Source organism: Physella acuta, unplaced genomic scaffold, assembly GCF_028476545.2.
Source record: "Physella acuta isolate Inbredline_101_S28 unplaced genomic scaffold, ASM2847654v3 ptg000035l, whole genome shotgun sequence".
Taxonomy (NCBI): Eukaryota; Metazoa; Mollusca; class Gastropoda; family Physidae; genus Physella; species Physella acuta.
In genome coordinates this window covers 72,160-84,037 of record NW_026731555.1, presented here as the reverse complement: position 1 = coordinate 84,037, position 11,878 = coordinate 72,160, and positions in this window count along the sequence as shown.

Below are 11,878 nucleotides of genomic sequence, written 5' to 3'. Positions count from 1 at the left end.
TTGTCTGGTGAGCTGTGGTCACGCTGTTTACAAAGCTAAATGTTTACAAATCGTAGAGCCGTAAAGCCGGGTTTCTATTAGGGGCAGATAATTTAGTTCGATTTTAAACTAACAGGAGGTAACTAAGAAATAACTAAGAGGAGGCTGCTTTCACAGACGGACGGACGGGGGGGGGGGGGGGGGTCGGGGTTAGGGGAAAGGGGGGGGGGGTTACTGTTTTAAAGCAAATATTTTCAGTGGCAGCATTGGTACTGTCGAATTCACAAATTATGAATTCCTGAAAAGTAGAAAATAAAACAACTAAATAGCGGCGTATGATACGCTGCGGGTCGGCTCGTTTGTTTTATTCCAAGTTTTTAGATTAAACAACATCATGCACGACAAACACTGAATATTAAAATGTAAGATCAATAATTAGTAACATGTATATATATATATATATATATATATATATATATATATATATATATATATATATATATATATATATATATATATGTGTGTGTGTGTGTGTAAACTTGTTGCATTATTGTTAATGTACATAAATAGTAAAATTGAAATTACGTAAAATGAATGATTAAAAAAAAGTATACAATAAGTTCTATGAATTTAAAAAAAATAACTTGAGTAAGAAATCGAAGTAAATGTTCCTTACCTGCATACCAGTTAAAACCAGAGCAGCACAGAACTGATATAGACCCATATCACCTCCGCCAGCAGATTGTACCAGACGGTCCATGAAGAGTTTACCACATTGGTGGCACAGGAAGGAAGACAGAGTCCAACCAACAAACACAACCAAGGCAATGAAACACTATCGCGTTGACATTAACTGTTGTTGCATACTGAAACTGATTCAGTATTAAAGGGTTAAGGTTTAAAAAAAACTGTTTAATTTCATGATTCTTTTGCATTTCTTTGTGTGCGTTCAAGGTATGGTACTTAATGTAAAATAACTGCGCTCATCAGGCACTCTTCTGAAAATATGGTTGTCATGGCAACAATAGCCATTTTGTTTTAAAATAAACCTTTTATGGAAGTTTCAAGGTACAAAAACTAATAAGCTGATCATATGATAATTGATTAATCTTTTACTAACCTCTATTAGAGTCTGCTGGCTTTTTTTTTAAATTAAATTTTGAATTTTTTTTTTGTATTGAAATACCGTTACATTTAGCAATTAATTTTAATTTTATTTTTTTTCCGGAGCCTAACCTTTTAACTGAAACTAATGTTAAAAGTAAATAAAGTTGCCTTTCGAAACTAACAGTCTATTGGGCAAGTGAAGTAGAGTTCACTTGTTTCTGTGACCTCGGCATATGAAGGGATAGTGTGGTCAGCATAATGCCCAGCCGCCTTTACTTAACCTAACGTGAGTTAGGTACCCATCAGAGCTGGGTGAACTCAGGGACGGTCTTTTTACATGAACCTGGATTCTAACTCGAGACCCACGGGATAGCAGTCCATCTCTCTACCGCTAAGCCACCCCGTCATCTTGAATGTTAATCTGCCATACATGTTAGATCCATAAAGTATGTATCAACAAAGTGTGGACCCATACAGTGTGACCCATAAGGTGTTGTCCCATAAATTGTGACCCCCATAAGGTGTGGACCCATAAAATCTGGACCCATACAGCATACATACAGTAGAAAATGATACAGTGTGGACCCTACGGTGTACAATACTGTAAAGAAACAACGTACTTACGTTTTATTTGAAGAATACTCAAGCACCAGACCACATACTAAAACATACCTAGGTAAAGATACTCTCTCATTGCTTCTGAACCAATAAATAGTTTATTGACATTTCCATCTCTACCGACTCGCCCTGTTTCCTCTATACAAAAACCTTTCAGTGTCTGTCAGCATACATACATAAATCAATACCTCACGTCGAGTTTCGCCATTTAGTCTATCGTCTTCACAAATTCAAACAACGATCAGATAACACAGTTCGATAACATTGATTCAAACAGTTTTCTTGACAAAATAAAACTCGAATAAAAAATTCAGTACAGACAACAATTAGTTGTAATAAATTTAAAACGTTTTAATTGGTCTTTTGTTTTCAAACTTGATGTCAGTCATTGTGAGATATTTTTGTGTTGTTATGTGTGCTTGGTGTTGTAGGATAGAAGGCTTGTTATGTGTGCTTGGTGTTGTAGGATAGAAGGCTTGTTATGTGTGCTTGGTGTTGTAGGATAGAAGGCTTGTTATGTGTGCTTGGTGTTGTAGTATAGAAGACTTGTTATGTGTGCTTGGTGTTGTAGGATAGAAGGCTTGTTATGTGTGCTTGGTGTTGTAGGATAGAAGGCTTGTTATGTGTGCTTGGTGTTGTAGGATAGAAGGCTTGTTATGTGTGCTTGGTGTTGTAGTATAGAAGACTTGTTATGTGTGCTTGGTGTTGTAGGATAGAAGACTTGTTATGTGTGCTTGGTGTTGTAGGATAGAAGGAGGCTTGTTATGTGTGCTTGGTGGTGTAGGATAGAAGACCTGTTATGTGTGCTTGGTGTTGTAGGATAGAAGACCTGTTATGTGTGCTTGGTGGTGTAGAATAGAAGACCTGTTATGCGTGCTTGGTGTTGTAGGGTAGAAGGCTTGTTATGTGTGTTTGGTATTGTAGTATAGAAGGCTTGTAATGTGTGCTTAGTGTTGTAAGATAGAAGACTTGTTATGTGTGCTTGTTGTTGTAGCATAGAAGACGTGTTATGTGTGCTTGGTGTTGTAGGATAGAAGACTTGTTATGTGTTCTTGGTGTTGTAGGACAGAAGGCTTGTTATGTGTGCTTGGTGTTGTAGGATAGTAGACTTGTCATGTGTGTTTGGTATTGTAGGATAGAAGACTTGTTATGTGTGCTTGGGGTTATAGGATAGAAGACTTGTTATGTGTGCTTGGGGTTGTAGGATAGAAGGCTTGTTATGTGTGTTTGGTATTGTAGGATAGAAGACTTGTTATGTGTGCTTGGTGTTGTAGGATAGAAGGCTTGTTATGCGTGCTTGGTGTTGTAGGATAGAAGGCTTGTTATGCGTGCTTGGTGTTGTAGGATAGAAGACGTGTTATGTGTGCTTGGTGTGGTGTTGTAGGATAGAAGGCTTGTTATGTGTGCTTGGTGTTGTAGGATAGAATACTTGTTATGTGTGCTTGGTGTTGTAGGGTAGAAGACTTGTTATGTGTGCTTGGTGTTGTAGGATAGAATACTTGTTATGTGTGCTTGGTGTTGTAGGATAGAATACTTGTTATGTGTGCTTGGTGTTGTAGGGTAGAAGACTTGTTATGTGTGCTTGGTGTTGTAGGATAGAATACTTGTTATGTGTGCTTGGTGTTGTAGGATAAAAGACTTGTTATGTGTGCTTGGTGTTGTAGGATAGAAGACGTGTTATGTGTGCTTGGTGTTGTAGGATAGAATACTTGTTATGTGTGCTTGGTGTTGTAGGATAGAAGGTTTGTTATGTGTGCTTGGTGTTGTAGGATAAAAGACTTGTTATGTGTGCTTGGTGTTGTAGGATAGAATACTTGTTATGTGTGCTTGGTGTTGTAGGATAGAAGGTTTGTTATTTGTGCTTGGTGTTGTAGGATAGAATACTTGTTATGTGTGCTTGGTGTTGTAGGATAGAAGGCTTCTTCACATGTGGGGTAGATCTATTATTGTGCGCTGCCCACTCTGAGAGGATATTTTATTCTAAAGAATCCCAAACCACGGGCAAAAGTTTAGAACTTCTTACACCTCAAGCATATCAGACATGTTACGTCGCTTACTTTTACATAAGAAGGAAATGTTCCAAAATAATTCTATTAGTATGTGTAGTTCAATGTTGATTTTAGGCCTCCACTACCAAAGAACGTCTACCGGGTTTTGCAAAAAAATAAAACTACCCATATTTCTGCAAGATTTTCAAATTCTGCTGAATTTATACTCTGATAAATCTACAGCGTCTTTTCACAAGTAACTTAAAAACATTTTTGCAGCCTGCAGATACAGTATGACCATATACGATGACATAGCAGTCCTTCATCTTAAGATAACTATCTTTTTCGCCAATTAACTTGATATTTTTCATCTGCTTTTCTTCAACATTAGAATCATCTACACTGACTGTTTATTGTGTGAGTTGGTTTGATTGACTTTTATTTATGGGAGCGAGACATTAGCCCTCCTCCCCGCCCTCCCCTCTCGCCATCAATCAGCCCCCCCCCTCCCCGACAATACCTCCCCTTCTTCCTCATATTGGTCAATACACCCAACCGAGTACGACACTACCCTCCTCCTATTAAATAGAGATAAATTCGTGTCATCCAAAACAGGATCTAAAAGTTGGAGTGTTGTAAATATTTTGTTTCGTTTAAATTTGGAAATTTTCGCCGAGTTATCTAAATAGCCTACCAATTTAAGGTAAAGGGTAAGCGCTAGTGTTAGGGATGAGCCAAGGTTTAGGAAATATTATAAAAAGATAAAGCCAACTTTTTTACACATTGACGTTTACCAGTATTTGTCTTCTCAAGATGATCTCGAGAACGTTCGACGTGTCGTGTGCCATTTTTTCATTATATAGAAATTGTGATATGTATGTTCAAGAGCTAGGAAATAAACACAGCTAGAGGGTATTGAAACAGGTGAAACTGGCAAGGGTAGAGTTTATCATTTGAGGGTTAATGCCAGGAAGGTAAAATATTAGTGAAAATTAGCATTTTTTTTTAAAAGTAAAGAGATGAAAAAGCAACACCAGAAAAGGGAAGCTGCTCATGCAAACCAATTATCAAAGATGTAGTTGCTTGCTCCCCTTTATGTGAATGAAAGATTTCTATAACCGCTACACAATCTAATATTTTAAAGTACGCTTACGAAAGTGTGAATAAAGGTATATTTTTATATGGTTAATGTGGTTACGCGTATTAATTGAATTAAAAATTAAATTATATTAACTTTTTGGCAAGTGCTAAAATTACCCTAGTCTAACGATATTAAAGAGGGATTTTATTGTAATAATTAAACGATTATAAATAAACAGAAAGGAAACATTTAAATTGGAAACTTATAGTCACGGTGGTTAATTTATAAAGGGTTTATTCATTAAACTCCTGTCAACACAAAGTTATTCAAAATAAAATATTAATTTCAATATATAAAATGGCGCTTCTATCCTATATGTTTGGCGTATTTATAATTTAGTAGGCAGTGGATGTTTGGACGAATGGACGGATGGAAGGATCGATGGATGGATTAAAAAAGTAAAGTATAGTTCTCCTTCCAAACCTGACGGTCTATGGGGCAAGTAAAGTTCACCTTATTCTCTGACCTCGACATATGCCCAGCAGCCTTCACTTTCATTTTGAGTTAGCTACCAATAAGAGCTGACTTGAGGCCGGATTTGAACTCGAGACTTACTGGTTAGCTGTCTTAGCTCTCTATTGCTAGGCCACTCTGCCTTGGATGGCATTTAAAACATTCTTACACTTAAAAATATCTAGCACTTTTTATAACAAAAAACATTTTTAATTCAATGTATTTTACATTTGTTTGTCTAAAACAGAATATTTGTTATACAATATTTTACACTAAAACAGGGTTATACAACTGCGTTCATAGTATAGGGCTGGTAAGTAGGTCAATAAACAGTTCTATGGCTCCTGCAGGTTTTATTGAGCCATATACTGGTTGGTGACCTACGTATCAGCCCTATATTACATCATAATTACTTTTTTGAAACCTCACAAGAAAGACAATATATAATATCAGTTTAGCAATCGTGTAATATCGTAGTTGGCTCCCTTACAAAACGCACAATATAGATTTATTTCGCCTTCTTTTTTCTCAGTTTATATATACATATTGTTATATATTTATATTTATATATAGGCAAATATAAATATATACATATATATATATATATATATATATATATATATATATATATATATATATATATATATATATATATATATATATATATATATAACGTATTATTATATATAAGTATAAACATGCATGTTTGAAAAATTACAAGACAATTTCTTAATATTAGTTTAGCAACAATGTAATATCGTAGTGGTTTCCTTCTCATATCGAACTATGTTGATTTCTTTTTTTTCCCATTATCTCTGTTAATGTATGAGGTCATCCATTTATGACCTCCAAAAACATTTAGTTTGGACTCTTTACCCCCTATCTCTGTTTACATTCGTCAGCTTCTAACGAAGACCCCCCTCCACCCCCACCTGCCCCCACTCTACACGATATCAGCTTGCTGTTGTCTGTATATTGTGGTCACGGACGGTTGCTTTCACGGAGCAGATAATCGTCTTTCAAATATCGCGAGGTGCTGAGTTTGTTTTAAGGACATTATTTTTAGTCGGGGGATGGCAACTCGGAATAGAGACATTTTTAATTACTTAAAATTTAAAAAATAGATAAAAACTAGTAGAAAAAAATAATATCACACCAAGGGAACGCCAAATAAAATATGAATAATAGTGCGGAATATTATTAGTACTTAATAAATTTATATGCGTTTTTGAGAAATCGGAAACAGCGTAAATTACTACTTCCGTTCAACGGAAATTGCTCAAAATTTGACAGGAAACAGAGAATTAGATCTTTTACTTACTTGTTAAATTTCATTTATCTATCTGAAATAGTACTCAAGTTATGGGCTTTTGAAAAATTCAAAGTAGAAAAAGTTCCACTTTCGGTTATTGAAAATCGCTCAAAAGTTAATACGGATCTACGATTACGATAAAATACTTATATATGAAATTTCATCAACCTAGCTGTAACGGTACTCAAGTTATCGTGTTTACAGACACACACAAACACAAACACACACAAACACACACATACACACACAGACGTATGGACAAGATTGCAAAACTATGTTTTTACGATTCAAGGAGCTGTAAAACGTCGAGATTTTTTTTGCACGATTACTAGACTTTCTCGATACTTCGAGAAAGTAAAAATAAACTGGAATATTACGTTAGTAAACTAATTCAGCATATCAAATCTTATATAACGAGATAAATGTTCCGTTGAGGAAGAGATACAACGTACGCTAGGTTGATAGTGTTGTCTTTGTCTCTAAACCAAAAACGAAAATCACCACCTCTACCCCCCTCCCCCCCCCCACCACTCACACAGAAGCAAGTCTCCTTCAACGACATACAACGTATATATAAAATATATTCTTTTACCAGGGTCCAAACCCTCCCAGAAAATTTAGTCCACCCCCATCCCCGAATATTTCAAGTACCCCCTCATTCTTTCCTACTTTTTGCCGATAAACCTCAATCACGCCGAAAGTGTTTCTTTCAGACCTTTTTTTTCGAGGGTGGGGCACTGGAATAAAATTCTCCGGGACGGGGGAGGTCGACACTGGTAAAAGTATATATTTTCTAAATAAATTTTATTTCGTTTAGGGACGGGGTAAGACTTGCTACCAGGGAGGGCATAGGGGCTTGGCTACCCGAAGAGTTGCATAAAAGAAACTGTGCACGCAAACCACATTTAAAATTATACACTTTGATTAGGCCGTAATTTCAGTCTTTTTATCATAGCGTATCGATAACGTCATTTCTTTGGGGGGGGGGGGGGGGGGGGCTTAGACGTTCTTACGGGGAGTTATAATATATACTCTAATTAAAAATGTTGTGTTTTTTTTATATACACAGTAACTTTCTTACGTATGTACTGTATAGTTTACTGTAAACTAAAATACAATCCACTTAAGAACTGAATTCAAGTGTTGCTATGTGACTTTTTTAGATTCTTAATCTTACACGAGTAGAATGATACCATCTGGTAGATCATTATCTGATTATTTGAACCACTACAAAAGGGATTATATTTTATTTTTTGTTTCAAAATATCGTAATTTCTTTGATGTTTTGCTTTACTTTTAATCAATATTTATTGGTGACTTTCTTTGTTCTCTCTGTATATATATATATATATATATATATATATATATATATATATATATATATATATATATATATATATGCATCTGAGTGTGTGTCTGTGTGTGTGTAAATGTATATACATATGTTTAAGTCAATATTGCTATAGACATTATGATACGAACAACTTCAATAAGCTATGATCCTTGTAGGTTTTTCTCATATTTAGACTATTTCAGAATAATTATGTTCAAGTTTCAAAAGAAAAAAAAACAGTATTTTATAATTGTATTATGTATAGTAAACGGTTTGCAATGTACGGCTCGCGTGCCATCAAATGTGTTTTTAGGAATTCCAATTATGCAATGTTAGTAGGGCCTACGTTTTACAACACACGCGAATTGAACAAGTCATGACAACAAAAATTCTAGTTAATGATTGTTTCTTTCTTTTTTTATCGTTTGTTTAAACTTGATGTCAAAAAGTGAATCTTGGCACTTCAGCCGGAATCCCGGTGCGCGGACCTTTGACCACAGGTGCTTTGACCATACGGGGTTTCACCATAGGTGGTTAGACCACAGCGGGGCATTGACCATAACGGAGCTTTGACCATAGGGGTTTGACCATAGTGGGTTTGACCACAGGTGTTTTCGCAGCAGAGGGTCTTTGATTACAGGTGGTTTGTCAACGTGTGTTTGATCATAAGCGCAGTGTCCGGCTTTAAACACAGGTGTTTTTTTTCCACATAGAGTCTTTGAAAACAGGATTTTTTGTCCATATAGAGTCTTTGATCACAGGTGGTTTGTCCAATGCTGGCGTTTGATGATAAGCGCTTTGTCCATATATTGTAATGATTTATTTTAAATGTTGTGTAATTATATTTTAAATTACGGCAGGATATAATAATATGTTAATTCATCATATATAAATACAAGTCATCTAAACTATACAATTATTACTTCTTTGACTACACTGTTGGCATGTTTTTTTATCCTTTGTTATCCTTTCTATTTATGAATTTTCAAGTACATCTACATAATTTATTTGTGAAACTTGTTATGTGTCGCATTATTTGTGTTCCGTTTATATTTAAAATAAATTCTATGAGGCTTAGCACCAGCATTTATTTGGAGACTAAAATATCGTTTTTAACTTTTTTTAGTACGTTAATTTATATTAATGGACTCCCAGGAAACATGTATAAAATCGTATTAATTGTATCACAAATTTAAATCAAATAACAGTTTATAATATCTATTTTAAAATCTATATATTATGGTTAACCACGCTCTGTGGTCAAAGCCACGCTGTGGTCAAACCCCCTATGGTCAAACCCCCTATGGTCAAACCCCCTATGGTCAAAGCACCTGTGGTCAACGCACCTAGGACCGGAATCCCTTCTTCTTCTTATAAGACCTGCAGAAATATATCTAATTCAAATAGTCATTGTCTTCGAATACACGCATCTTTTTAAAATTTACTCGGTTTTTGCATTCCAGTGTGCGGTTGTAAGTTTTAAGAAAACTAAACAGACGTATTAATATAAAATAGATTAAGAATATTAAAAAGAAATCTGGTATATATTTTAATAAGTGTTACAAAGCGAAATATCATTTTCTTCTTAAAGTAAACTGAATTTTTTGTAAATAATGTAATGTTAGTTTTCAAACATTAGGATTATAGGTCACTTTTTAGCAGACTAAAGCTGACTTAACAGCTGGGTAAAAACAAATAAAACAAATGTAATCAAAACAAAATATTAACTAAGCCGATAATACACATACTGTCTTGTTTTGCGAAGCATTATTAATCATTTAAACATTTTGTTTTCAATTACTAATTAAAATAATTTTTAAAATTAATTTTTTTTCTCTTCTTTATAATGTATTATCTAGAAAATTAATATGTATTTTTCACTCTACCTACCTCATGTGCTATATATTACAACCAGTGTCTTCAAGGTTTATTGATTTAACTTCGAATTACTTAGCGATCGATGTTTCATTGCCTTGTAGTTTTTTCATTGGTTTGAAAATTCTTAAAAAGATTAGTGTAGCATAAGATAATATTTATAGATTTTCAACAGCTTGTTGTATTATTGACTGGTCTTTGTCTAAATTCTGTATATTATGCTAATTTATTATATATCGATATATATATATATATATATATATATATATATATATATATATATATATCGATATATATATATCGATATATATATATATATCGATATATATATATATATATATCTATATATATCTATATATATATATATATCTATATCTATATATATATATATATATATATATATATATATATATATATATATATATATATATATATATATATATATAAATATTTGTGTGTGTGTGTGTGTCTGGTGTGTGTGTTGTTGAACACACAGCAAGTGTTTCAAAGTATTCGTTGTGATAATTTAAAGCAAGGTAAAGATCGAATGTACATAAAACATTTGAACAAAGACGTTTAGTAAGAAAAGTTATGCAAAATATAAGTGGGAGGGGGCGGGAGGTTTGACACTATCAGGAGCCCCACCGTGTGATACCCGATCTCGCCACTGTTTATAACACTTGTATTTCTCTATTAGTTTGCAATGCATTATGTGTATTTAAAATTCAATATGTATTGCATCAAACAATTGTTCATTATCACATCGAAATGTATTTTGTGTATCCTGGTTTTATTGATATACATTTGTCACTACCGTTTAATTGAAACCATTTATTGAAAATGTCTGTGTATGTGTGTATGTGTCAGTCTGTATTGTATGCATTACTTTACTTTTTATCCGATTGCCATGAAAGTTTGAAAAGAGTTTGAGAATAAATCTGGGGAAGTTTCTGCAATAATACTTTTTTTTCGGTTGCATGGCAGTGTAGATATCAGTCATATGCTATACACAAATAAATACATACGAGCCGACCCGCTGCGTATCATACGCCGCTATTTAGTTGTTTTTTTTTCTACTTTTCAGTAATTTATAATTTGTGAATTCGACAGTACCAATGCTGCCATTGAAAATATTTGCTTAAAAACACTACCCCCCCCCCCCACGTGAAAGCAGCCTCCTCTTAGTTACCTCCTCTAAGTTTAAAATTATCTGCCCCTAATAGCCGTCACCAAACCCGCCTCTGTGATTGTAAAATGTAAACAGAGTGAACACAACTCACCAGACAATGTGGGGGCGGGGTGGGGGTGGTTGTGATATTGATATCGAGGAAGAGAGGGGACTGTAAGGCGAGGTTGCAACTTGTTTTCTAACGGCTCGAAGAAGAGAATTATATATATAGATAGTATCTTGTTGTATAAATATCGATTTTTAAAGAATAGCCTAATAGATTTGATGTTAAAAATAATGTGTTTTTTAGATCTAGCTTCAACATTTACTTTGAAGGGAAATCAATTTGTAAAGTCTTTGAAATATTTTAAACGTTAAAGAAATCAAAAGCTTTTGTTGTTTATAGTTATGGATTTTGATTAGCTTCTTTGTCTACATTGAAAGAATAAAATGACAGCAATCACTGTTAGGTTATTCTGCTGTTTCAAACTGCGCAAATGTTCTATACTTGTAAGTTTACTTTTTTTTAGTTATGCTGCTAGTCGAATATTTGTAAACGTTTATACATACATATATATATATATATATATATATATATATATATATATATATATATATATATATATATATATATATATATATATATATATATATATATATATATACATTTATATACATATATATATTTAATATATGTATATTATATACATTTATATACATATAGATATATACTTACATATACACAAATATATATATTTATATATATATATATATATATATATATATATATATATATATATATATATATATATATATATATATATATATATATATATATATATATGTTTGTGTGTGAGAGTTCGTGTATTTTATTAAATTATTTGTGTCATTAATAACCAGTTGT